The sequence below is a fragment of the Vulpes lagopus genome, chromosome 4 (genome assembly GCF_018345385.1).
Source record: "Vulpes lagopus strain Blue_001 chromosome 4, ASM1834538v1, whole genome shotgun sequence".
NCBI classification, from domain to species: domain Eukaryota; kingdom Metazoa; phylum Chordata; class Mammalia; order Carnivora; family Canidae; genus Vulpes; species Vulpes lagopus.
Window position 1 is genome coordinate 84,472,891 of NC_054827.1, and position 21,317 is coordinate 84,494,207.

The window sequence follows — 21,317 nt, forward strand, 5'->3', positions numbered from 1 at the left end:
CGCCAATCTCAAATTCTTTGTACAACAAAAAGATCCTTCAAGATTGTGGGCAAAATAGGAACAGTTTCAGATAAAATAAAACTAAAAGAATGTGTATTGCCAAAAAACTATACTATAAGAAATGCTACAGGAACTTTTTCAGGATGAAAGAAAATGACATCACAGGAGAATATTGATTAGCAAGAAAAATAAGCAAAACAAATGGTAAATATCAATCCCACAATATAATTTAATTCTTGCTTTTAGTAATGATTTTTTTTTTAATAAAGAGGAAAAGTTAATCAAGTTTGGTGAACTTGCAAAATAAAGTAAAGAATACGTTTAAAGGGATATCACTTAGCCGTTTTATATTAGATTTCTCTATTTTCTGTTCATTTATAAGTACAATAGCCTTTACTATATTTAAATATTTTGGTGTTTAAAAACAGTAGGTTTGGGGATCCCTGGGTGGCGCAGCGGTTTAGCGCCTGCCTTTGGCCCAGGGCGCGATCCTGGAGACCCGGGATCAAATCCCACGTCGGGCTCCCGGTGCATGGAGCCTGCTCCTCCCTCTGCCTGTGTCTCTGCCTCTCTCTCTCTCTGAGTGTGACTATCATAAAAAAAAAATAATAATAAAATAAAAACAGTAGGTTTAAAAAAAACACTAATGAAACTGATTCTCCAAATACCAAAGCAGCCCTAGAGTATGATGTTGATAAATTATTTAATCTTTGCATTCCTGTAATAAATAATAATACCTATCCCATACAGTTAGAAGAGGCCTGTAAAATAATGCGGAAAAAAAGTTATCATTTTTCATCAAAAAGTATTCTATCACTGATAACTCTTTAAACCTCTACGTTTAAGTGGCATCAAGTGATATATAGATCTCTTGATATAATTGAAATTTTATCATAAGCATTGCATCCCACCCAATTGACATGAAATCCATTGAAAAACATTTATGCCAAAAAAAGATTTGTGAAAATTATTTTAAAAATTTCTCTGAAGGAAATTTTAACAACATCTAATATGGGACAGTTGGGATCTCTGAATAGCAATTTTTAAAGAACACACGAAATGGGTGTCTCTGGGATGTCACCTTCCCAGTAGCCATGTACAAAACAAGTTTCTGTCACCAATGTAATCAGAATTAATACTAATTTTTTAAAAATCAAGGAGGTGGGCAGCCCGGGTGGCTCAGTGGTTTAGTGCCGCCTTCAGCCCAGGGCCTGATCCTGGAGACCCGGGATCGAGTTCCACGTCCTGCTCCCTGCATGGAGCCTGCTTCTCTGTCTGCCTGTGTCTCTGCCTCTCTCTCTCTCTCTCTGTCGCTCATGAATAAATAAATAAAATTTAAATAAATAAATAAATAATGAAGATCTCCTTGAAGTTCTCGATTAAAAAAAAAAAAATCAAGGAGGCTCACCATGACAAAACTTCAAAGATCCTTACAAACTTGGCCACATTAGCTCAGTGTACACTGGACTGCATGTGGATATGCAATATATTTTGCTATGACTCTTCTTTTACTGCAGCTCCCTTAGCTAAGGCCCTCCCAACTTCACACCTGGAATATCATAAAGGTCACAGAACTTGTGTTTTTGTTTTTGTGCCCCACAGAACTTTAACAGATGAATAAAAATTTTAGCACAGTAACTACATACAAAATTAAGAGACATTATATATAGCATGGTAATAATTATCCCCAATTTTTTGAAGTCACAGCACTTGTGTTCAATCCCAGCTCTGCTCCTCAAAAGTTACTTGGCTTTGGATAAGTCAGATACCACTAAGTATTACTTTCCTCATCCATAATATTAAAATGATAAGAGAACCTATTTCATAAAATCATCAAGGCTGCATGTAATATAATGTATGGTACATAGTACTCATTCCTATTATAAAGCACAGTGAAGGAGTAAAATAGGACAATGACAAGGTCCAAGACCTTAGGCAGCTGTAATAGCTGAACACAATTCAATGTAAATAGTAAATTAGTAAATAGATGTAAATAGTAAATTAGTAAATAAAATTATGAAGTACAGAAAACCTAAAGGAATACTGAGAAAGGCAATAAAAATACTTTTACTTCTAATAAAAGTAGAAGGTAAGTGAAAAACTTCTTGAAAGATTCGCATTCCCACAAACCACAAATGTGCACTTTCCATATACGGGACAGTATAAATAAAAGATATTTAGAGAATAACATGGACCATACAGAGGTGACCACAATGAATGGATTCATTTTCTGTCACAAAGAAGTTGAAACAGCATTATTTTTTTTTCAGTACAAGACTATTTATCTAGAATATCTGAGATGTAATTTGTTCCAGATTAATATTTTGGAAAGTTTACTGCAAAGAAGCAATCATGCTGAATAAATAAATCTCACTGCAATGCTTTAAAGTAAGTAATATTCATACAAAGGGCTAATGTCTCTAACATATAAAGAACTATTAAAATTTGAGAAAGGACCAAAAACAATAGAAAAAAAATTAAAAAGATAGGACAAAAAATCTGAAAATAATCCTTAAACATATGAAAAGGTTCACTCAGAGTCAGAGAAATGCAAATTAAAACAACACTGATATATATTTCACACCTATCAGATTGGAGAATATTAAAAGGTGTAACACCACATTCTGTTAGTGAGGCTGCGGGTTGCTAGACAATTTCATATGCTGCTGGTAGAAATGCAAATTGGTCTAACTCCTCCGGAGGAGAATTTGCCAATATCTAAGAATATATATACTTATTTTCAAGCAATCACATATCTAGGAAATTTATCCTAAAGACAAACCTCCAACAACACAAAAATAGACATATAACTTACTGCAGCATTGTTTGAATTTGCAAACTACTGTAAACAGCTTAAAAGCTCATACATAGGAGAATGGTTGAAAAATTGATATATCCACACAATTAGAGTATGAAGCCCCTCTAAAAATGAAAGAGAAGAATCTTTATGAATTGACCTTGAGTGATTTCCAGGATATAGTTATGTGAAAAAAATAAAAATGCAAAAAAGAGTGTTTATAGTGTACTAACATTCATAGAAGAAAAAACAGAATATAAGAAAATATATATGCTCATTTATACAGAAGAAAGGACCCATAAACCAGAAACTCATGAGCTTGGTTACCTAGAGGAGGTGGCTGGAAATGTAACAAAAAAAGTATGGGAATGGGAAGAGAGTAGTTGGAACGAGGGAAAAATAACCCTTCTCTAAATATACCTTTTTTATATAGCCCTAATTCTTGGCAATTACTAACATAGCAAAAAAATAATTAATATCAACCATAATGTGAGATGAACCCCAAATGGAACACATCGGATATTAAAGAGGATGGTAAGGAATAGAAGTAACTTAAAACATTTTAGAAAATCGTATATTGAGAGTATATTGTAAGGATAAAGATAAAAATATACAAATATTATACTGTATTAAGAAAATTTGTTTTTCATAAGGCCATGCATTAGCAATTCTGAAACTACTTTACATGTATACAGGCACTGAGTAATAAGTAGACATTGCAGAAAATAAAAGTCAGATTTTCACCGTGAGAGAAGGTTACCAACAAGAAAGTAGGGAAGGGATGAACTAACTATGTAACACTGAGGTGAACTGATAATGGCTTTTAACATATGTACAGATGGAAAAATGCAGATGTGTGCACATATATGTCTAAATATACACGTATATCTGCTACCTCTGCTTGTCTACTGAGAGGACCCCAAGCAATGGCACCTCGGTAGCAATGAGATGCCTAGCACCCAGATAGGGATTACAAAATATAATCTCAAGGGACGCCTGGGTGGCTCAGCAGTTGGGCGCCTGCCTTTGGCTCAGGTCATGATCCCCGGATCTGGGATCGAGTCCCACATCAGCCTCCCTGCGAGGAGCCTGCTTCTCCCTCTACCTGTGTCTCTGCCTCTCCTCTCAATCTGTGTCTCTCATGAATAAATAAATAAATCTTTAAAAAAAATACAATCTCAAGTGAAATGTACTATGGCTTTGACTAAATGGGTGACTCTATGGCTGGGTTAGGAAAAACAAGACTACCCTAGTAAAAGCTGTGGTGCCAGAAAGAAAGGAAGGGCTCAAAGTAATGGAGACATATCTTAAAGACACAGTCAAGTTGAAGAAGTTTCTGATGGCCAAATCCAGAACAATCTGAGAAACAAAATAAATGAGAAATATTTAACCCACAGAAGAAAATAAATGTACTCATGAGAGTACACACTGATATAAATAAGTGAATAAACGGGGGAGAAGGTGCAGTTTTACCTACAGTAGGATTCCCACTAATAAGCTAAAAAAAGTAATGAGGGGCATCTGGGTGGCTCAGTGGTTGACATCTGCCTTTGGCTCAGGTCATGATCCCAGGGTTCTGGGATTTCCCCCACAGGGAGCATCTTCTCCCTCTGCCTATGTTTCTGCCTCTCTATGTCTCTCGTAAATAAATAAATAAAATCTTTAAAAAAAAGTAATGAAAATAGAAAATCATAGGTATATCATAGTAATAACTTGTGAAGAAAAAAATCATTGGGTGCTAAAATTAGTAGGTAAAAGTATGACTAAAAAATAGGGTATTTATATACTGTCAAAATATCTCCACATAAGATATTTATTAATAATAAAAACTACCAAGTTTACAATGGAAAAATCTGGCAGATAACACCTTAATCAGGATTTCAAAATTAACATCACCCACAGTAATGCATATAGATATCACATATCTCCCAATATGTTACATCGAGAAGGGTACAACATCATTTCTATGGTATTCTTGTCAAAATCCATAAACTCAACTAACTATGAGAAAATCTCAGACAAACCCAAACTGTGGGACATTCTACAGAGTAACTGGCCAGTGTTCTTTAGAAGTGTCAAAGTCATGAAAGACAAAGATTAGTGAGACCATTAAGTGAAATATGGTATATTAATTGCATCCTAGACCAGAAAATGGACTTTAGTGGGTTTTATGGACTGAATGTTTGTGTGTTCCCTATACTGAATTCATAATGAAGTCCTACCCTTCCCCACCCCACCACAATGTGACTGTATTTAGAGGTGGAGCCTTTACGAAGTAATTTGGTTTAGATAAGTTCACAAGGAAAGGATCCTCATAATGGGATTAGTATCCTTATAACAAGAGGACACCAGTCCTTGCTCTGTCTCCACAAGAGAATATGAGCAAGGTGTCAATTGACTATAAACTAGGAAGCAGCCCTCACCAAAAACTGAATCTGCTGGTACCTTGATCTTAGACTTCCCACCCTCCAGAACTATGAGAAGTAAACTCATAATTGTTTAAGCCACCTAGCCTATGGCATTTTGATATGGAAGTCAAAGCAAACTAAGGCAGTGGGGAAAAAAATGTTGAAATTCAAATAAAATCTATAGATTACCATGTCGATATTCATTTCTTAATTTTATTTTTTAAATTTTTTTAAAGATTTTTTTTATTATTCATTCATGAAAGACACAGAAACAGAGACAGAGAAAGAGAGAGAGAGAGAGAGGCAGGCAGAGACACAGGCAGAGGGAGAAGCAGGCTCCATGCCAGGAGCCTGATGTGGGACTCAATCTCAGGTCTCCAGGATCACGCCCTGGGCCAAAAGCAGGGGCTAAACCGCTGAGCCACCCCAGGATCCCCTAATTTTTTAATTTTAGTAATTGTATCATGGTTAGTAAAATGTGAATATTAGGGACGTAGGGTAAAAGGTATGTAAGAATTATCTTTATTATTTTTGTCACTTTTTTTTTTAAGATTTTATTTATTTATTCTTGAGAGACACAGAGAGAGAGAGAGAGAGGCAGAGACCCAGGCAGAGGGAGAAGCAGGCTCCACGCAGGGAACCTGACGTGGGACTCGATCCCGGGTCTCCAGGATCAGGCCCTGGGCTGAAGGCAGCGCTTAATCGCTGAGCCACCCGGGCTGCCCTCACTTTTCTTAAGTCTAAAACTAAAGTATTAAAAATAAATAAATAAATAAATAAAATAAAATAAAATAAAACTAAAGTATTAAAAAAAAGATAGCTGTCAAAATACATAAACAACCAAGAACCATTAACAAAGCAGGAAAATATTACCATAATCCACCATTATGGTCCTAGACACTATGGGCATATCCCCACTATTGGACTAATTTTGGACCACCTATAGCCAGAAATACCATATTTCTTCTAGGAGTTGTACAAATAAAGCAATTAGTTATTACTACAATGATATATTTTTTAAGACAATTCTTCTGTTTAGATGCATCTAGTTTTGAAAAAATATTATTTACTATGTGGACAATTTTAATTAATGTTATGTACTATACCATAAAATTTAACAAAGAAAACAGAAGCTCTGGGGCCACTAGTAAACTTACGTCTAATAGAGTATACAGCATAACAATAACAAACATCTGTTTAATAAGGCTTCTCTGAGGTCACAGGAGATCTAAGCTATACCAAATTTTTTAGTCTCCAGATATATTAAAAGTCAAAACAAGGTTATAAAAATTGTACTGACATATTTAAATCGTACTGACATATTTAAAAATTGTACTGACATATTTAAGTCCTAATGCACTTCAAGTAGTATGGTTTGCAGCATACAAAATATGCCGAATGGAAAAAAGTCTGCTGTGGCCATGTGTATAAATCCATTTACAGATAACATCACAAGTATATGTTTGAGGCCCTTCTGAAGGCAAGGCATCAACTCAAGACGTCCTGAGACAGGCCACATAGTGTACCAATTCACAGTTTACAAAACATCTCCACACACATCAATCTGAGTACCCACAACCATAAACCCTCTGAGTTAGCATTATTAGCCTATTTGAACTGGGTTTTTTCATCATAAAATAAACATAAATGATTTGCTGAAACCCATATAATTAGAAATAGATTTAAGACTCAAACCAAGATCTTAAGTTATTTCCACTATGCTACATTTCCTCTCAATAGAAGGCTATCCTCAAAACATCTGGATTTGCTGGAATTTCAAGTTCAGCTAAGACATGGTCACTGACCTCAAGGAATTTACTGTATAATGGAAGAGACACTCAAGTAAATAATTAATAACAAACACAAAGTGTCTTTTATAACAGAGACTGTCCTTGAAAAAAAAGTACTCATACACACACCCATATGCTAATTTATCAAATCCTTACAACTACCCTATGGTTAGGTATTAGTGTTATTTTCAAATTATAAAATAAAAACTGAGGACAAACAATTGAATAAGCTACCCACAGTCATACCTAGTAAGTAAAGGGCTAAGATTCAAATTAGATAGTTGGGCTAAGTGTTTAGCACCACTAGGCAGTTGGACAATAAAATATCCAGAATGGGTTACAGATGTGCAATAAGATTCTCATGGCTACAAACCATTTCAGCAGCAATATTTTAAAGTATAAAAGTATAGGCACTCAAAAACATGTAATAGTTTTAACATAATTTGGCAGTATTTCTTCCTCTATAAACATGCAAAATTCAGCAATTTTTTGGCAGAGGTGCACAGCTATTCTACATTGCATCTCTTCCAAATTTACCCACTAAAACATTAGTTAATCTAATTATTATATTAGTTGTGACTTATTTATCAACAGTGGAGATGTCTGTTGTACATCCATCTAAAAAATAATTGAGTTTTAATATCAATTTAATTAGCAATTATTTTACACAATCTTTCCTTTTAACAGAAAAGTATTCACCAACATTATCAACATTATTACCATCTGATTTTAGATGTTCCTAAAACATTTTAGATTCTATTGATTTTCTTAATCAGTTATTTACTTATAATCTCAGGACAATAATAGTAAATGAAAATCTGATTCTTGACTGAATTTTGTAATAAATAGTTTGCTTTTAAAAACAAAAAGTAGGGATCCCTGGGTGGCGCAGCGGTTTGGTGCCTGCCTTTGGCCCAGGGCGCGATCCTGGAGATCCGGGATCGAATCCCACATCAGGCTCCCGGTGCATGGAGCCTGCTTCTCCCTCTGCCTGTGTCTCTGCCTCTCTCTCTCTCACTGTGTTCCTATCATAAATAAAAAATAAAAAAAATAAAAAATAAAAAATAAATAAAAACAAAAAGTATGGATATTTAAGAAAACAGCTAACTGATAAAGTGAACTATTGACCTTTATAGCTTCAGAAAATCAATTTGTTAAAGTATGACCAATTTAAAATTTTTTTCTCTGCAATAATTTAAAACAGTATTAAGAATGTAAAAATATTTTGAAAATTTAAAATCCTGAAGTAAGACTTTCAAGGCATATAATTACCTTAAGAACTCTATCCTTTGTAGATTTAATTTTAAGTGATGATAACTTAATGACTACACAGCTTATTTTTACTAAAGCTAAAGAGTCATAAGAATCAAAAGAACACCCAAGTTCCAAAAAAGGTAACTAAATAATGAAGATTATCACAATTTTGATTCAGATGTTCTAATTCTCTTCCTGAGCCTTAATGTCTTAAGTGCATGGAATGAGGCAAGCATAACTAAAAAACTATGTCATCTTACCTAGAGAGAAGAAAGCATCTCAATTTTTTTAAGTTTCTACAAGAACAAAATAAGCAAAAACTTAAGATACATATTATCACATCATGCAATCTAACTTATAGAAGCTAAAGATAACCGCAATTGACAGACAAAGCTAAAATGCCACACATAATCAGAGAATCCCTCATTTTACTACCCTATGTAGAAACAATGGGGACTGGGTAAGGCACTCAGAAGTATTTTACCTCAAGAGTAGTATAAAATTAGACCTAAAATAAATGTTCTGATCCTCTAACAAAGCTTTAAAAGCAAGACCTTAAGGATTACATAGTTTCCAAGTAACTTGCCTGTGTCCAAAAGCACAAGTTTACAGAAATGCAAAACTATATAGCACAAAATAAGATAAAGTTTGGCATTCCAAACAAAGATTACTAGGAATGCAACAGAGGGAAAATAAATACATAATAATAATAAATAAAAAATCAATCAAAACCTACCCCAAAAGAACAGATTGCAGAATTAGTCAACAAAGTCCTTAAAAGAAGTATTATAATCCTACTCCACATATTCAGGAATGTAAAAGATTGAACATGCTAAGACTTATGAAAGATATTTAAAAGATGCAAATGGAACTGAGGAAAACCACAATGTCTAAGATGAAAAACATGCCGAATGGAATTAATGCATTAGGTAACAGAAGAAACAATCAGTGAATATGAAGACAGAGCAATGAAAACTATTCAAAATAGAAAACAAGGAGAAAAAAGGGGGGAAAGAAAAGAGGATTAGTGAACTTTGGGACAAATTCAAGCAACATAATATACATATAATAGTGGTCTCCGAACAAGGAGGAAGAGAAACAGAAAAACTATTTGAATAAAGGCTAAAATTTTGCCAAAACTAATTAAAAATATAAGCTAACAGATTAGATGCTCAATAAAGAAAACTCGCCAAGGCACATCATAATCAAACTGCTTATAGTAAAGAGAAAAATTGTAGAAGCAGCTGGAGAAACAAAGCACATTGCTTAGATAGGAACAATGATAAGAATGACAGCTGTCTAGGGCAAAAGACAATACAGCAACATTTTTAGGTACTGAAAGGAAAAAAAATGTCAACATAGAATTTTTTTTCAACACATAATTTTAAAAAGAAAGGTGAGGGATCCCTGGGTGGTGCAGCGGTTTGGCGCCTGCCTTTGGTCCAGGGCGTGATCCTGGAGACCCGGGATCAAATCCCACGTCGGGCTCCCGGTGCATGGAGCCTGCTTCTCCCTCTTCCTGTGTCTCTGCCCCTCTCTCTCTCTCTCTCTCTCTGTGACTATCATAAATAAATAAAAATTTAAAAAAATTAAAAAAAAAGAAAGGTGAAACACAGATCTGATCGAATGATCACAATCAGAACTGCACAAAAAGAAATACTGAAGTCTTGATGGAAGGTAAATACTATAAGGAAATCTGAATGATACACAGAGGAATAAATTGCTTTGGAAGAGAAAACTTTCTGGATAAATATAAAAATGTTCTTAAAGTCATTTAATTCACTTTAAAAGTAATTCAGAATTCTGAATTCTGGAGATGATTCATGATATCCACATTACTCTCACTAATTACAACCAAGAACCCTTAAAAGATACAGCAACTATGAAAATATTCTCTAAGGTGGAAAAAAGGAAGTTTTAGTGGGGACCTTGGAATGTAAGGAAAGACTTGTCAGTGAGCTCCCTGATTGGTTTTGTTTTATTGCCTCTATATACCCAGTCTGGGTATCAAAGAAGCCTGAAATAAGAAAACACCAATGAGTGCAAACACACAAACAAAAAGAAAAGCCACCTCCCTGGCCAATGGAAGCAGGAAAGGGTAGCCATGCCTTAAGGACAAAAGCCTTTTGCCTAGACCCCTTCCTTTCTTGCCCCTGCTGGTCCAGGCAAAGAGCCCAGAGGAAGCTAGGCTTATCCACATCCTTCTTCCCATCTACTACTATAGAGAGGAAACTGTAGGCAGAGCCCAGCCCACCATCCTCACCCTGAACAAACAAGGTAAAATCTCTTCCTCTTCCAACTTGATACCTTGGCCATGCAAATTTGTGAGCAGAAACTTAACATTCATTCTCAACCTACACTAATTAGCTAGCACTCCCTACTATCAGGGACATAAACCATGACCACCAAGTGAGATGTATTAGAGGAATACAAGGCAAAAGCTCAATCTTCATAATCCACCACATTTAACAGTCTAAAAAAGAAAGTTAAAATGAAAAAAGAAAACATATCAATTGCTGCAGAAAAACCACTTAAGGCAATTCAATACCTATCCACAATTAAATCAATCAGTAAACTAGAAATAGAAGAATACTTCCATAACTGATGGGAGGCATAAAGCAAAATAAAATTACAACTGATACCATACTTAACAGCGAAAGGTTAAACGCTTTCCCCCTAAAGTGGGAAATAAGGCAAGGATTTCTGTTCTCACCACTACAATTCAATATAGTTGTTTCTTGTCCTGGTCAGTGAAATATGGCAATGAGAGGAAATAAAAGACATAAAGAACGGAAAAAAAATAAAACTGCACCTATTTGCAGATATTATTATTACCTACATAACAGGATCCCAAGGAATCTACAAAAGAAAGAAAGAAAGAAAGAAAGAAAGAAAGAAAGAAAGAAAGAAAGAAAGAAAAAGAAAGAAAGAAAGAAAGAAAGAAAGAAAGAAAGAAAGAAAGAAAGAAAGAAAGAAGCAAACAAGCCACACACAGGACACCAAGAACCCTAGAATATGGGAATCTAGCAAGGTTGGAGGATACAAGATCAAGACAAAATCATACACTAGTAACGAACCACTAGAAACTCAAATGAAAAAACAATACCATTTCAAATAGCTCCAAAAAGAATGAAACACCTAGAAATAAATCTGAGAAAAATGTGTACAGAATCTGTATGCTAATAACTAAAAAATGTTGATGGAAGATATCATAAAAAACCTAAAAAAAGAAACATACTGTATTCATGGACTTCAAGACTCAACTGGGATTTTTTTGTAAGTAGAGTAAAGCTGATTTTAAAAGTGTGTTTGGAAAGGAAAAAAATAACTAAATTACCTAAAACAATACAGAAAAAAAAAAAAAGAGAATACAGCCAATTTAAGAGCTTACAATGCAGCTACGGTAATTAAGATGTTCCTCCTTGGTGGAGGAACAGACACAGACCTATGAAAGAGAATCCAGAGTCCAGAAATAGATCCACACAGGTACAGCCAATGATTTTTAATAAAAGTGCAAAAGCAATTCAATGAAGAAAAGAGTTTTTGGAACTATGGAGTTAGTTCAGTTGGATATTCACATCCAAGAAAATTAACCTCAGCCTAAACCTCACATCCTATACAAAAATTAACTCAAAACGGAGCACAGACCTAAATGTAAAACTTAAAGCTATAAAACATTTTTTAAAAATCAGAGAAAATTGGGGATTCCTCGGCAGTTTAGCACCTGCCTTTGACCCAGGGCATGATCCTGGAGTCCCGAGATCAAGTTCTGCATCAGGCTCCCTGCATGGAGCCTGCTTCTCCCTCTGTCTGTGTCTCTGCCTCTCTCTCTCTCTCTGTCTCTCATGAATATAAAAATAAAAAAAAAAATGAGAGAAAATCTTCTCGCCAGAGTTAGGTGAAGAATTCTTAGATAGGACGCCAAAAGCATAATCCATAAAAGAAAAAAGTCCACAAATTGGACTTCACCAAAAATAAAAATTTTGCTATACAAAAGACCCTATTAATGAAATGAAGAGACTAGAAATAGACTGGAAGAAGATATTTGCAAGTCACATATATGACAAAGAAAAGCAAACAATCCAACTAAAAATATACGTGAAAAATCTGAACAGACGCTTCACCAAGGGTGATATACAGATGGCAAATAAGTACATGAAAAGATATTAACCATCTTTATCTATTAGGAAATATAAATTAAAGCTGCAATAAAATATCATATCATGCCTATTAGAATGGCTAACCTAAAAAAAATACTGACAATATCAAGAGCTGGTAAGAATGTGGAACTTTCATTATGTTTCAGGAAGAAATATAAAATGGTGTAGACATTTTAGAAAAGTTTAGCAACTTCTAAAGAAAATTAATCATATACTGCCATACAACCCAGGATTCACAATCCTAAATATTTATCTTAGAGCAGAGGTCAGTAAACTCTTTCTAAAAGGACCAAAAGTAAATATTTTAGCCATTACACACCAAAAGGACTCTATTGCAACTATTTAACTCTCCCATTTTAGCACAAAAAGCAGCCACAGACAACATATAAACAAATGGGAATGCCTATGTATTTACAAAAATGGATGGCCAATCTACAGGCTATAGTTGACCAACCCTTGCACTAGAGAAACGAAAACCCATGCTCACATAAAAGGCTCTACATATATATTCAAAGCAGTTTTCTAATAGCCAAAAAGTGGAAACAACCCAAAAGTTCTTCCGTCTGTAAATGGATAAACAAACCATCATCTAAAACAGACTGCTGAGCAATAAATAAAAATGAATTAGTGATACATGCAAACAACTCGGATCTTTCGCAAGGGCATTATGCTCCACGGACAAGGAAGCCAACAATCTCTAAAAGATACATACTGTATTACAGTTAATACAATATTCTTGAAATGACGAAACTACAGTGATAAAGAACAGATAAGAAAATGGTAGAAGCTACACTGGAGAGAGGGTATAACTATAAAGGTATAGCATGAGGGAATGAAGGGGTTTCTTTGTGGTAATAGAACAGTTCTGTACTAGGACTGCAGTGGTGATTACATAAACCCATTTATATAATAAAATTCATATAACCATAAACACACAAAAGCAAAAAAAAAACCACAACAACAAAAAAACAGAGTGCTTGCAAAAACTGGTAAAATCTATATGAGGTCTGTAGTTAAGTCAATAATATTATACCAATGTCAATTTCTTGCTTTTACAAATATACTATGGTTATGATTGATATCACTGGGAAAGCATGATAAAGAGTACAATGAAACTCTATGTATTATTTTTGAAACTTTTTGTTGAGTCTAAAATTATTTCAGAACAATATTTAGAAGTTAACCTTTAAAGGTTAACAGCTAAAAATAAAAATAATAACAAAATGTCATGGAGTTTATAACACATAACATGTACACAGCATTAACGTACAGCATATAACGTGTAACACAGTGTTAACCTAGGAGAAGTGAAATGCAAGTATATTCAATCCATACCTCGCACTACAAACAAAATTTAACTCAAAATGTGTCACAGACTCTAAATGTAAAACCCAAAACTATACAACTTATCCATGAAAGCTCAGGAGAAAATCTCCAATCTGAAGTTAGGCAGAAATCTATTAGATGTAATATCAAAACCATGATCCATAAAAGAAAAAATTTCAATTTCCCCAAAATTAAGAATTTTTCCTCCTCTCCCACATATAGGAATAAGGTACTCCCAAATCATATATTTGTTAAATAACTAGAATGCAGAACATATAAGAACTCTTTAAAACACATGAAACAAGAAACTCAGTTTAAAAAAAAAAGGATCTGAATAAACATGTCATTTAAAAAATTATGTTGATGGTAAGTACCATTAGACATTAGCAAAATGCAAATGACATACTATCACATACTCAACAGAATACCTAAAATTAAAAATAAAAATGTGAATTTTCATATACTGCTGGTAGAAATGTAAAGTAATACAGCCACTATGGAAAACTATTGGTTTCTTAAAATAGTAAACATTCACCTGCCATCTAACTCAACTATTCTACTCCTAAGTATTATCCAAGAAAAATTAAATGTATTTCCAAAGATCTGTACGCAAATATTCATGGTAGCTTTATTTCTTATAGTACAAAACTAAACCCAAATGTCCATCAACAGGTGAATGCATAAATTCAGGTATATTCATAAACAGAATATTACTCAGTAGTTTAAAAAAGGGAAGAATAAATTAATAAATCACACAATAACCTGGAAGAATCTCAAAATAATTATGCTAAGTGAAAGAAGTCAGACAAATGGGGGGGAAAATACCTACTCTAAGATAGTATTTACATAAAATTCTAGAAAACATAAAATAATATGCAGTGACAGAAAGCTAATCCATAGTTGTCTGGGGATTGAGTGGGGAGACATACAGGGATGGGAGCTGAGAACCCCAAAGGCATACAAGACAATGTAGTGGGAAGGAGGATATGTTCATCATCTTGATTGCAGTCAAAGTTTCATGGGTACGCAGACATCTTAAAATTTATCCAATTGTCTATGTTCCATCTGCACATTATATTTCAATAAAGTTGTTACAGAAAACATACCCATGAAAGACTTATACATAAATGTAGAGCCACTTTACTCACAGTAGCCTACAACTGGCAAACACACACACATGCATCAAAAAGTGCATATGACATATCTGCACCATGGAATACCACTTAGCAATCAAATGACCTGATGGCATACAACATATCACAATGAATCTCAAAAATATTACACTATGTAAAGTTACATGCAAGAATAACTACTGTATAGTTCCATTTATACAAAGTTCTAAACCAGGCAAAGCTAATCTATAGTGACAAAGAATAGTTCCTGGTTGCCTGGGACCTGGCAGGTGGGCAGGGTTCAGGGAGGAAGAGGATTACTGGGGACTGAATGAGAAGAGGCAAGAAGGAACCATCTGGAGTGATGAAAACTGTCCATTCTATCATATGTACATTACACATTACACCTAAACAAAAAGTTTTTTTAATTGTTTTAGATTTTTAAGACAGAGGCCTAGATTCTATCCGATTTAACTTAATAGCTCTGCTTTCCTGAGGAACTTGCTTAGGCCTTCAGCATCTGTTTCCTCACATATAAACAGTGACAACACCAAGTCCACAGGGTGAGGTGAAAATACATGTTAAAGGATTAACTGAAAAGAAGCAAATATTAATATTATTAACACTCAAAAGTCCTTCTAGAGCATCGTTTTTACTTATTATTTTCTATTTCTGTCTTTAAGTTGTTTCTATCCTAAACAATCTTGGAGTAATTGAAAAAAAAAACTAAAATATAATGAAATTGAGACATTTCTTATTAAAGAGGAAAACATTTTAAATCAAAGTAGAGCAATAAAGGGACGCCTGGGTGGCTGAGTGGTTGAGCGTCTACCTTCGGCTCAGGGCCTAATCCCAGGATCTGGAATGGAGTCCTGCACTGGGCTCCCTATGAGGAGCCTGCTTCTCCCTCTGCCTGTCTCACCTGAATAAATAAATCTTAAAAAAAAAAAGAGAGAGAGAGAGACAGAGAGAGAGAGAGAGCAATATGAAGCAAGAAAAAGCAAAAGTTTTCAAAGATTAAACAGTGTAGCTGAAAATTAATCATTTTCTTAAAGTAGAAGTCTAATATCTCTTCTATGGCTTAAGTGGAGAGTATGCACCTTGAGCAGGATTTCTGTACCAATTATATTACTGATTCAGTTCCCACATTCCAAATAGATCAGGAAATTATAAATATTTAAGATAAATATGGCGGATATATACAAATATTTCTATCAGAGAAATAAAGAATATTTTTTCAGACATTCAAACAACACATTTGAAACTCATACTCCCAACAAATCTGAAAGCCATTACTATTTTTGACAAAGTCTTTCACAGAGGATCATAATAAATGCTCAAATTCTGATATTTCATCTGGAAACACCCATTTGTTTTTTTAAATAATAAATTTATTTTTTATTGGTGTTCAATTTGCCAACATACAGAATAACACCCAGTGCTCATCCCATCAAGTGCCCCCCTCAGTGCCCATCACCCATTCACCCCCACCCCCCCCACCCTCCTCCCCTTCCACCACCCCTAGTTCGTTTCCCAGAGTTAGGAGTCTTTATGTTCTGTCTCCCTTTCTCATATTTCCCACACATTTCTTCTCCCTTCCCTTATATTCCCTTTCACTATTATTTATATTCCCCAAATGAATGAGAACATATAATGTTTGTCCTTCTCCGATTGACTCATTTCACTCAGCATAATACCCTCCAGTTCCATCCACATCGAAGCAATTGGTGGGTATTTGTCATTTCTAATGACTGAGTAATATTCCATTGTATACATAAACCACATCTTCTTTATCCATTCATCTTTCCATGGACACTGAGGCTCCTTCCACAGTTTGGCTATTGTGGACATTGCTGCTAGAAACATCGGGGTGCAGGTGTCCTGCTCTTTCACTACATCTGTATCTTTGGGGTAAATCCCCAACAGTGCAATTGCTGGGTTGTAGGGCAGGTCTATTTTTAACTCTTTGAGGAACCTCCACACAGTTTTCCAGAGTGGCTGCACCAGTTCACATTCCCACCAACAGTGTAAGAGGGTTCCCTTTTCTCCGCATCCTCTCCAACATTTGTGGTTTCCTGCCTTGTTAATTTTCCCCATTCTCACTGGTGTGAGGTGGTATCTCGTTGTGGTTTGGATTTGTATTTCCCTGATGGCAAGCGATGCAGAGCATTTTCTCATGTGCGTGTTGGCCATGTCTATGTCTTCCTCTGTGAGATTTCTGTTCATGTCTTTTGCCCATTTCATGATTGGATTGTTTGTTTCTTTGGTGTTGGGTTTAATAAGTTCTTTATAGATCTTGGAAACTAGCCCTTTATCTGATACATCATTTGCAAATATCTTCTCCCATTCTGTAGATTGTCTTTTAGTTTTGTTGACTGTATCCTTTGCTGTGCAGAAGCTTCTTATCTTGATGAAGTCCCAATAGTTCATTTTTGCTTTTACTTCTTTTGCCTTCGTGGAAACACCCATTTGAATTCAAAGTCCCCAAACCAGAGGGACATGTGGTAATAATACAAGATTTTGCACTAGTGTTTTTACAAACAACTTTGGCTGATTTTGGCTTATTTTGTTATTATTTTTTTATTTTAAAGATTTTATTTATTTATTCATGAGAGATACAGAGAGAGAGGCAGAGACACAGGCAGAGGGAGAAGCAGGCTTCCCGCAGGGAGCCTGATGCGGAACTCGATCCTGGGATCGCAGTATCATGCCCTGAGCCAAAGGCAGGTGCTCAACTGCTGAGCCACCCAGGTACCCCAGCTAACTTACTGAACTCATTTTTATACAACTGAGAATGAAAATTAAATAACTGTAAGGAAGTCATTTGAACTTGGAATAATTTTTTTTTACTTAAAAAGTGACAATATTTAAAAATACAAACTAGCCAGTACTCACTATATGTTGCAACATTTTTGGAACTAAAATATGACTGAAACAATTATTTGTAAGGAAAATTCTACAGAAATACCTCCATAACAATAAAAGTAAGCCCTCCTAAATGATGTTTCAATCTCTCTTAAATGTTAACATGCAGAGACTGATAGCTGTCCCTCAATATCCCTCCTTCACCTTTTTACACAGGAATGGAAATTTCTGGGCACAGGACACAGCTAAAGATTGTCTGGCAGCTAGGTGAAGCTTTGTGACTTAGTTCTGGACAATGGGATGTAAGCAAAAGTAATGTATATGACCTTATGTGATGGCCTTCAAGAAAATGGACATGCTCTTTATTTTATCCTGAACTCAGCCATGTTGCCTAAAACATGAACATACAGTGAAGCTAGAGCAGCCTTCTTGAACCAGGAGATAAATACTGCGTGTTAAAAATGGCAAAAAAAAAAAAAAAGAGGACACCTAGGTAGCTCAGCAGTTGAGCGTGTCTGCCTTCTGTTCAGGGCATGATCCCAGGTCTAGGGATGGGGATTGAGTCCCACATCGGGCTCCTCACATATAAACAGCGACAACACCAAGTCCACAGGGTGAAGTGAAAGTACATGCCTCTCTCCCTGTGCCTACATCTCTGCCTCTCTCTCTGTGTCTCTCATGGATATATATATATATATATATATATATATATATATATAAAAGCAACATGATTAGAAAAGCCTGGGCCTCCAACATCATAAGGCCATCATATTAACCCAAGACTGCCTCTTTGGATTTTTAAATCAGAGAAGAATAAGCCTCCATGGTACTTAAGTTGTCAAATTTTCAGCCTAAATGTATCTCAGTTTCTGATGGTAGAGGGAGGGGAGACAAAGGAAAAGGAAATAAAAATAGACTTTATTTGTAATAAAGACCTGTAGCCAATTCTCGTGTGTGTATATCATGTTTATTTGTTCTTCAAAATTCATGGTTTTCCTTCTTTAGGACCATTTTTAGAAATATAAAACTGTAATATGCTAGGTGACATGAAATGAACACAAGAAATTACTTTAAAATGATAGATGAGAAAACAGAGATATGAGCAAGCAAATAATGAGCCCAAGGTTATTTTTATCAAATATTATTAGGTCTTTTTTTTAATGGCTCATAAATAATTTTTTCCTGAAGAAACAAGTCATGAAAGCAAAAATGGAAAATATTATTAAGAGGTATTGTTTGCGTGACAAAGAATATATTGCAAAACCAGCATGAATTGTGAATGGCAAAGAAAAAAACAGTGACACAAAGTATGTAAGTAGTCTTCTGAATGCAGCTACTACAACAGTAAAGACATAATGAGTTCTAAAGGCTTGCATCAGAGTATGTTTTCATCTAGAATAATCCATTGCCAACAGAAGAGCCCTGGTCATGAGGCAGGAAGGTTTGTCCCATATGGAGAAAAAAAGGTAATGTCTCACATATCATTCAACATTTATTCCAATGAGAATTAAGCTAAAATAAAAACACCTATGTTATCCACAAAGAAAAACTAATTAGAGGGATGCTTGGGTGGCTCAGTGGTTGAGCATTTGCCTTTGGCTCAGGTCATGATCCTGGGGTCTTGCAACCCTAAGGAGCCTGCTTCTCCCTCTGCCTAAGTCTCTGCCTCTCTCTTTCTCTCTGTCTCTCTCATAAATAAATAAATAAAATCTTTAAAAAAATAATAATAATAACCTAATTAAAGCATAAATGAAACTTTGGGTATTACGAGCTCAGAAGCAATCTCATGAAAATTAAGTACATGCTACCTTCAAAATATGTATAACATATACGTTTTTAAATATTTCATTGCTTTGGATTGACAATTATTTTACTCTAATAAAACACAAGATAATATTTGTCAAAACACAAGTCTTCTTGAGTGCAAATATCAATACTTCCTTTAAAAAGTTTTTTTTTTTTTTTAAAGTAAGCTCTACGTCTAATGTGGGGCTTCCACTAGTGACCCGGAGATCAAAAGTCACATGCTGAGCCAGACAGATGTCTCTAAGTTCTTTTTTTTTAATAGAAGAACATCTTATATAAATTCCAAGTATGTCATAATAATAAATACTCAAAATATTCAAATTATGCAGTGATCTCCAGTACAAAATTAAAAGCATAAAACTTCTTAAACTGATGGCAGAAAATGCCTAAGAACCATGATTCTAAGAGGTATGAATCTGGTAGTCAATGTACTTAGGATTCATGGAATATTCTTTGCCCAGGGAGAGTAACCCAACAAACAACACAATTCACAACAACTTTTTGAAATGAATCTACGTTCATTCTTTTCTTTTTCTCTAAGTGTAAGGGGTCATTTTTGGCAACTATCAGATGTCTGTGTCATCAAGGAAAGGATTGCAAATTCCTTTTAAGGTTTTAGGTCATCCAAAGCACTACACACCTCAAAAAGTGTCCTGTCATGTTTCCCAGTATCTGCATATCTTTACCAGCAGCGTGATTTACTAGATGTTGTCACCCTGAGATTCAACATGCAGAAGCACATGCTGAAGCAGTGAAAGATCTCCCTGGTGGTTAGGCCAAGTGAACTTGTGATTTTCATTTGCTTCCATAAGGCTAACTACAGCACCTCAAACTGATACTTTTACTTCAGCCAAATATCCAAAACTATCCCTCAAATAAGTCTAGTCATGAATAAACTCGTCAAACTGTCCTGAGAGTAGCCTTTCTTTCTCTCCTAAGCAAATTTAGCAGATGATAAATAAGGAGGCAGTGATCTAAACTGCAGCATAGCACTTTAAGACATTTCCTTTAAGGAACCAACACATTTCTGCAGTTACTGAGAATCTCTCGTTCTGTTTTCCACTTCTTGAGAAAACCTACGGAATAGGTAGTGGTTCATGGTTCTGTCTCAACAAAGTTGATTACGTTCAGGGTGGTAAGCAAGATATCTTTTAGGATAATTGTCCCAGTTTTTAATGCTAATTCATGCCAAGCCAACTGTAAAATATGTAGGTCATGAATACTTGAAGTTCTTTCTTCACAAAAATAGCAAAATCAGATGTGTTCCCCAAGCATGGTAAGTACTCCATCCAAGCCTGATGCAGCAAACCCCTTCTTCACCATATCAAAGATACCAGAAGCCTTTCAGGTTTCCAAAAGGTACCTCACAAACTTGGAACTTGTTTTGCATCATTGCACACAAAAGAGATGAAAACCGAAACTGGCTTCATGAAAAAATGTTAGTCCTTACACACAAATGCTTGTTGAATGGGAAAAGGTTTAACTCCCAATCTGACAATTATCTGCTTCAAAATATTAAAAGAAAGTGTAGTTTTATAGAGCACATAATATCATCTGATTGAATTTGGGCCATAGCAAAGAATACTTTGTGATAACAAAATTTCAGTAGCCCATTCAAACCTTTCTTAACCTATTCTAAATTATCATCTTAAGGATCTCAGCATATTGAAACTTACATAAATTGGCAGATTAAGTAGAAAAATTGTGTCTTCTAAACAGAAATAATTACTGAAACCAATCTTTCTGTATTATTCTCTATAGGTTAACATACATTTCAAAATAATGATTCCATCTGTTGC

At 35.0% G+C, this 21,317-nt stretch overlaps 1 protein-coding gene across 8 annotated transcripts in view; it reads right to left on the minus strand.

Annotated features, from left to right (window-relative positions):
- The window catches only part of XRCC4 (X-ray repair cross complementing 4), a 277,018-nt gene that overhangs the window by 234,217 nt on the left and 21,484 nt on the right, over window positions 1-21,317 (minus strand). The gene's annotated exons all lie outside the window — the stretch shown is intronic.